This window comes from Fukomys damarensis, unplaced genomic scaffold, assembly GCF_012274545.1.
Source record: "Fukomys damarensis isolate Sample0158 unplaced genomic scaffold, DMR_v1.0_HiC HiC_scaffold_23, whole genome shotgun sequence".
Classification (NCBI taxonomy): domain Eukaryota; kingdom Metazoa; phylum Chordata; class Mammalia; order Rodentia; family Bathyergidae; genus Fukomys; species Fukomys damarensis.
In genome coordinates, this window is record NW_022900935.1 from 64,342,457 (window position 1) to 64,347,694 (window position 5,238).

General features: G+C 50.4%; 1 protein-coding gene across 3 annotated transcripts in view; it reads left to right on the forward strand.

The window, feature by feature from the left end:
• Nucleotides 1-4,743: 4,743 nt before the first annotated feature.
• Gcgr (glucagon receptor) overlaps nucleotides 4,744-5,238 on the forward strand; it is an 8,623-nt gene continuing 8,128 nt past the window's right edge. The window contains exons 1-2 of one of the 3 annotated variants that reach the window (XM_010618628.2): nucleotides 4,744-5,052; nucleotides 5,156-5,236. The gene's annotated coding sequence lies outside the window, so the exon portion shown is untranslated. The other 2 variants (XM_010618629.2, XM_010618627.1) reach the window with 2 other exon arrangements.

Below are 5,238 nucleotides of genomic sequence, written 5' to 3' on the forward strand. Positions count from 1 at the left end.
AGCCCAGGCTAGCCTTAAAATCAGGTTCCGAGCTGGGCATGGTGGCACACACCCGTGATCCCAGCACCAGAAGGCTGAGGCAGGAGGATCACTGAATTCGAGGCCAGCCTGGGATGCACAGTGAGTTCAAGTCCAGGCTGAACTACATGAGGAGACCCTGTCACAACAAAACAAAGCCAAAAAGCAAAAACAAAACTTTTTTAAATTAAAAAAATATAACAGAGCCACTGGGTAGAGTGATGCACACCTGTAATCCTAGCTACCCAGTAGGCTGAGGCAGGAGGACGGCAAGTTCTAGACCTACCTGATCAACTAAGCAAGACCCTGGTCTCAAAAATATGAAAAGTGTGGGGGTCAGGAATTGAAAAATAATCAAAATATGGTATATGCATCGTATCCAAACTTAAAGGTTATATTTAATTATCTTTTAAGTTTTTTATTTGATCCTATAAAGCCAGGTTGTAGAAATCAATAATCTATTTGTATTTGACGTCATTTTGATTAAAAATATAATTGGACATTTTTGAACATTTAAGACAAACATATAACACTTAAGACAGACAAACATATAAGACAATTTCAACGAGTGCACTAAGATGGTTTTGGCCAATTGAATTATAAAATCTTTTTTGTTAGGACTAGTCAAAATTTTTGCAGGTCAAAATTAACAGATCTCTTGTAGAATTAGGGTTAAAGGAATGAAAGCTCTTCTTGACTGTAAATGTACACCTTTTATAACAGACTTGAAACCAACAAACAAACAAATCATTTCTATATACCTTCTCTACATACTTAGGCCTTCTGGTCTTGTATATCTATCTTTACCTGTTTTTAACAAGATGCAAAAGTGTAACTCTTACTTATAGCTTTCCTAATATTTTTCTGTCTCATTAACCTTCTATAACAAACTTCCGCTTAAAGTGTCCTTTTTCTGTTTTCAGCATACTATGATTGTTTTTTCTTTGCCTTAATTCCTTTCTCCCTGAATAAAGACTGAATTACTGTACTAAATTTCATCTTGGATCCTATGTCCCCATTGGTACCTGCTTCTCCGAGGATGTTCGCCGCTGGGCGTTCCAGACAGTGGTGTCCTCCTTGTTTCGACTTGGCCGAGTCCTTTTTGACCGCAGGCTTCTTCTGATTGCTCACCGATCGACGCTTCAATTTCAGGTCCCTGTTCGGGCGCCACTTGTCGCGAGCCGGCGACGCAGAGCACTGTCCAGCAGTGTCTCAAACTTGAAAGAGCAGCGGAGTGGAGATTGGGCAGAGAGAAAGGAAGGACGCCAAGACAAGAGGCTGATCAAGGCGACGTTTACTGCAGGCAGGCATCAGCCTTTTAAAGGGAAAGACCAAACTATTATGGGCTAGGATTACCATAGTAACCTCAACACCTGCTCCACGGGAAAGAGGGTTCACACGGGAAAGAGAAAGCAGGCTCAAGAAAAACAAATAAACAACACTTGCAACTAATAATCATGATTCCCAAATAGGTGGAGGAACTTCACAAAATGGAGTTACAACACCTGACTCCTACAGATAACGTCAGATCTTTAACAGGAAGCACCTGACTCCTACAGCTCTTTGGCTGTCCGAGTTTCTCCAGTGCAGGATCAAAAACAAGTTTAACACGTGCAGTCCTTAAAAAGGAACAAATGTTATCTTTCAAAAAGCCAGTGGGCCATGGCTGGCTTCCCACAATGCATGTACCAAGTCCCCAAAATGAGCATCATTATTCTGGATTACAAACACACACTAGTAGGGAAAAGCAAATCCACACTACACTGTGATTCCATTTTACCCCACTCGGAATGGCAAGAACAGGAAAACAGGGCCGGGGATTTAGCTCAGAGGTTCCGGAGCCTGCCTTGCAAGCACAAGGACCCAAGTTCGATCCCCAATACAAATAAAACAGGAAAAAATAAAAACGGGCAAGGACTGGGGTGGAGGGGGAGCCATCTTCCCTGCCAGGGAATATAAATTAGAGGACCTCTGTGGAATCAGGACGGAGGTGCCTCAGAAAACGAGAAGCAGCAGTTGGGTGGTCGCATGCTCCTGGGTGCGCCCTGGAAGGAGGTGAAAGTCCACATGCCAAAGCTGTCCGTGGCCTACATTACTGCCGGTACAAAAACCACCCAGGCACCGGTGATGTGGTGTGGAGGACAGAATGTGACCGCCACAGGGAAGAACACAATCCTGTCTTTTGCAAGAAAATGAATGGTCAGAGACCACCCTGTTGAGCAAAATAAGCCAGAGGCAGAAATCCAGACAAACATCGCAAGTCCCTAACACAGAATGGGCATCAACAAAGGAGGGAGCAGGGAAGGAGGGGTGACTGGGGAGGGCAGAAGCAAGAGGGGCACAGAGACCCAGAAGGGCCAAACCAGGTTAGGTGCCCTCACGGATCTGTCAACCAAACCGCCAATCTGTGTGACCAGTAAAAAGTGGAGTGCTAAATGACATGGAGTTCTGTCACCTTCTGTCCTCAGTTATCAAATGCTTCTTGGGCCAGGGATTTGGCTCACTGGTTCTGTCACGTGCCTTGCAAACGCAAGGACCTGAGTTAGATCCCCTGTATCAAAAAAAAAAAAAAGGAAAGAGGAGAAGGAGCTTTCCACCAAAAAAATTAAATGCTTCTTTTTTTCCCACCAAAATGAGCTAATGAATTGAGTATGGTGGTACACACCTGTAGTTACAGCACTCGGGAGGCTGAGGCAGGTGAACCTCCAGGAGTTGAAGGCTGGCCTGGGCTCCATAGTGAATTCAAGGCCAAGTTGATTTACATAGCCAGAGCCTGTCTGCAAATGAGTATATTTAGAGCTGGGCATGGTGGCGCACGCCTGTAATCCCAGCACTCGGGGGGCTGAGGCAGTATCATCGTGAGACCAGCCTGTGCTACACAGTGAGTTCCAGGTCAGTCTCAACTACATAGTGAGACCCTGTCTCAAAACACAAAAAACAAACAAACATAAAAAAGAGTATGTTTAGGGCTGGGGCTTTGGCTCAGTGGTTCCTCTGCCTGCCTTGCAAGTGCAAGGGCCTGAGCTCTATCCCCGGGACCAAAAAAAAAAAAAATATATATATATATATATATTTAATGATAGTATATTGCTACAATTGTTCTATTTTGAGTTGTTAATCTCATACTCTGCCTAACTCATTGTTGTTTTTTTAATTTTATTTATTTATTTTTTTGGTACTGGGGATCTAACTCAGGTCCTTGCGTTTGCAAGGCAGGTGGCAGAACCACTGAGTTAAATCCCTGGCCCTGGGTTCATCTTTTTTTTGAAACAAGGTCTTGCCATGTTGCCCAGGCTGGCCTGGGACCCCTGGGCTCAAGTGATCCAACACAGCAGGCACCATCCTGGTCCCCGGGCTATTTGGTCCCCAGACAAGACGTGGGAAGGCCCAGTCCCCCTCATTCCCAGCTCCAGCTCTGTTTATATCTTTCGAGTGTCAGAGAAGCCCAGAGCCCAACAATAAACTGGCAAAAACATTTTGTTTCTGATGCCGGGGATGGAACCCAGGGCTTCACTCATGTGGAACAAGTGTCCAGCCATGGCGGTGCCCTGTCCACACCCACAGAAACAGACTTTATTCAGGGTGGTCTGGATGGTGCAGAGACCCCAGCATGAAGTGAGCCCCAAGCACAGCTTGGATGCTGGGGACCACCACCGACGGACCCCTGGGAGTCAGGGGAGTGAGGGGTTCCGGCTGAATGGACCCATAGGACTCTGCTGAAAGCAGCTGGGCCCGGGACACCAAAGGAGCAGGCTCTTGCTGAAACTGGCTCTGCTGAGTCCCAGCACAGGGGGTCTAGGAGCAGATTGGCCAGCAGACTGTCTGGGCCTGGGGAGGCTGGAGGGTGGGAGCCCCAGTCGGGGTCCCAGAGCCCCCAGCGCATTTCATCCCCATCTACAGTGGGACTAGAGTCCCTGCATCCTTATCATGCCTCTGGGCAGAGCCCCGAACCCAAACCCCACCCTCAGCCTTAGGGTGGTCCCCAGTACCAGTTCACAGAGGGGGTGATCTGGACTGAGGAGCTCAGTCTGTGGCCTGGGGGGCCTAGGAGCTGGGGGGCAGGAGGGGGTGCTGGGGCAGTACCCGTGCCCCCCTTGAACAGGCAGCCCCCAATAGGTGGGGACAGACTTTCAGGACCTTTGCTTTCTGACCTTTGACTGCACCAAAACAGGGAGGGCAGCCTGGGGGCAGAGTTTCAGATGGGGATTAGGAAAAGGGTGCAGTGATGCCCCCAGTTGTTCCCAGATACGGCCCTGAGGTGAGGACCCGGTGGCAGGGGAAGGGGAAATCCTGGAGGGGTGTGAAGCACCCACCTATGGGCACCTCTCGGGGCCCTGAGCCTGGGGAGGGCAGGTTCCAAAGACCTCAGACAGAAGAAGCAGAGTCCTGGGGGCCAGGACCCCAAGACAAAGAGCCGCATCTGCCCAAGGAGCTGAGCCAGGATGGGGGAGCTAGTGTCCAGGACAGTGGGTGGCAGCGGAGAGACCCGGTGGACTCCAGAGAAACAGGAAAATCAGAGAAACAGAAAAAGCCCACTGCCAGGTGTCCTGCAGGTGTGGGACAGGGACCTCAGAGGAGTGGGCCACTGGGAGGGCTCCCCAGGGCCTGGAAGATGTTGAGGAGACTCTGGGAAATGTAGGAGGGAGGCAGACTTCTTTAGGGAGACAGAGAAGAAACCAAGGAGCTTTCATTCTGGAACCAGAGCCTCTTTCTAGAAGGAGGCCAGGGTTGGGACAGTGAAGTCAGAAAAACCAAGACCTAGCTGCACCCTTGGAATGTGGTGACCCAGGGTCACTGGATGATCAGGACAGCCTGGTGGGTGGGAGGGGCTGAGGAAGGGCCGGTGGGCTGCTGGCTTTAGGGAGCAGTGGGGAGGAGGACCCCCTCCTGGACGAAGCTGTGGCACAGAGGCACAGGGCTTGTGGAGGAGGCGCCTGGGGTGGGGGCAGGAAGAGACACAGAGGCAGGGCCAGGAGGCAGGCAGTCGGCTGGGGCCGGATCAGCTGTGCCGAGGGAGCCCAGGGACAGGACAAGGTCTGAGACCCCCGGGGTGACCAGAAAGGGCTCATGGGGCTCCCCTATTCAGAGCTCTCCCGAGCAGCCACAGGCTCCGACCCCACCCCGCCTCCACCTGCAGTGCTCCACCAGAGCCGGGTGTGGGGAGAAAAGCAGCCGGTCCTTCCCGGCAGTCAGGAAGGTGACCAGGGTGCATCGGGAGGT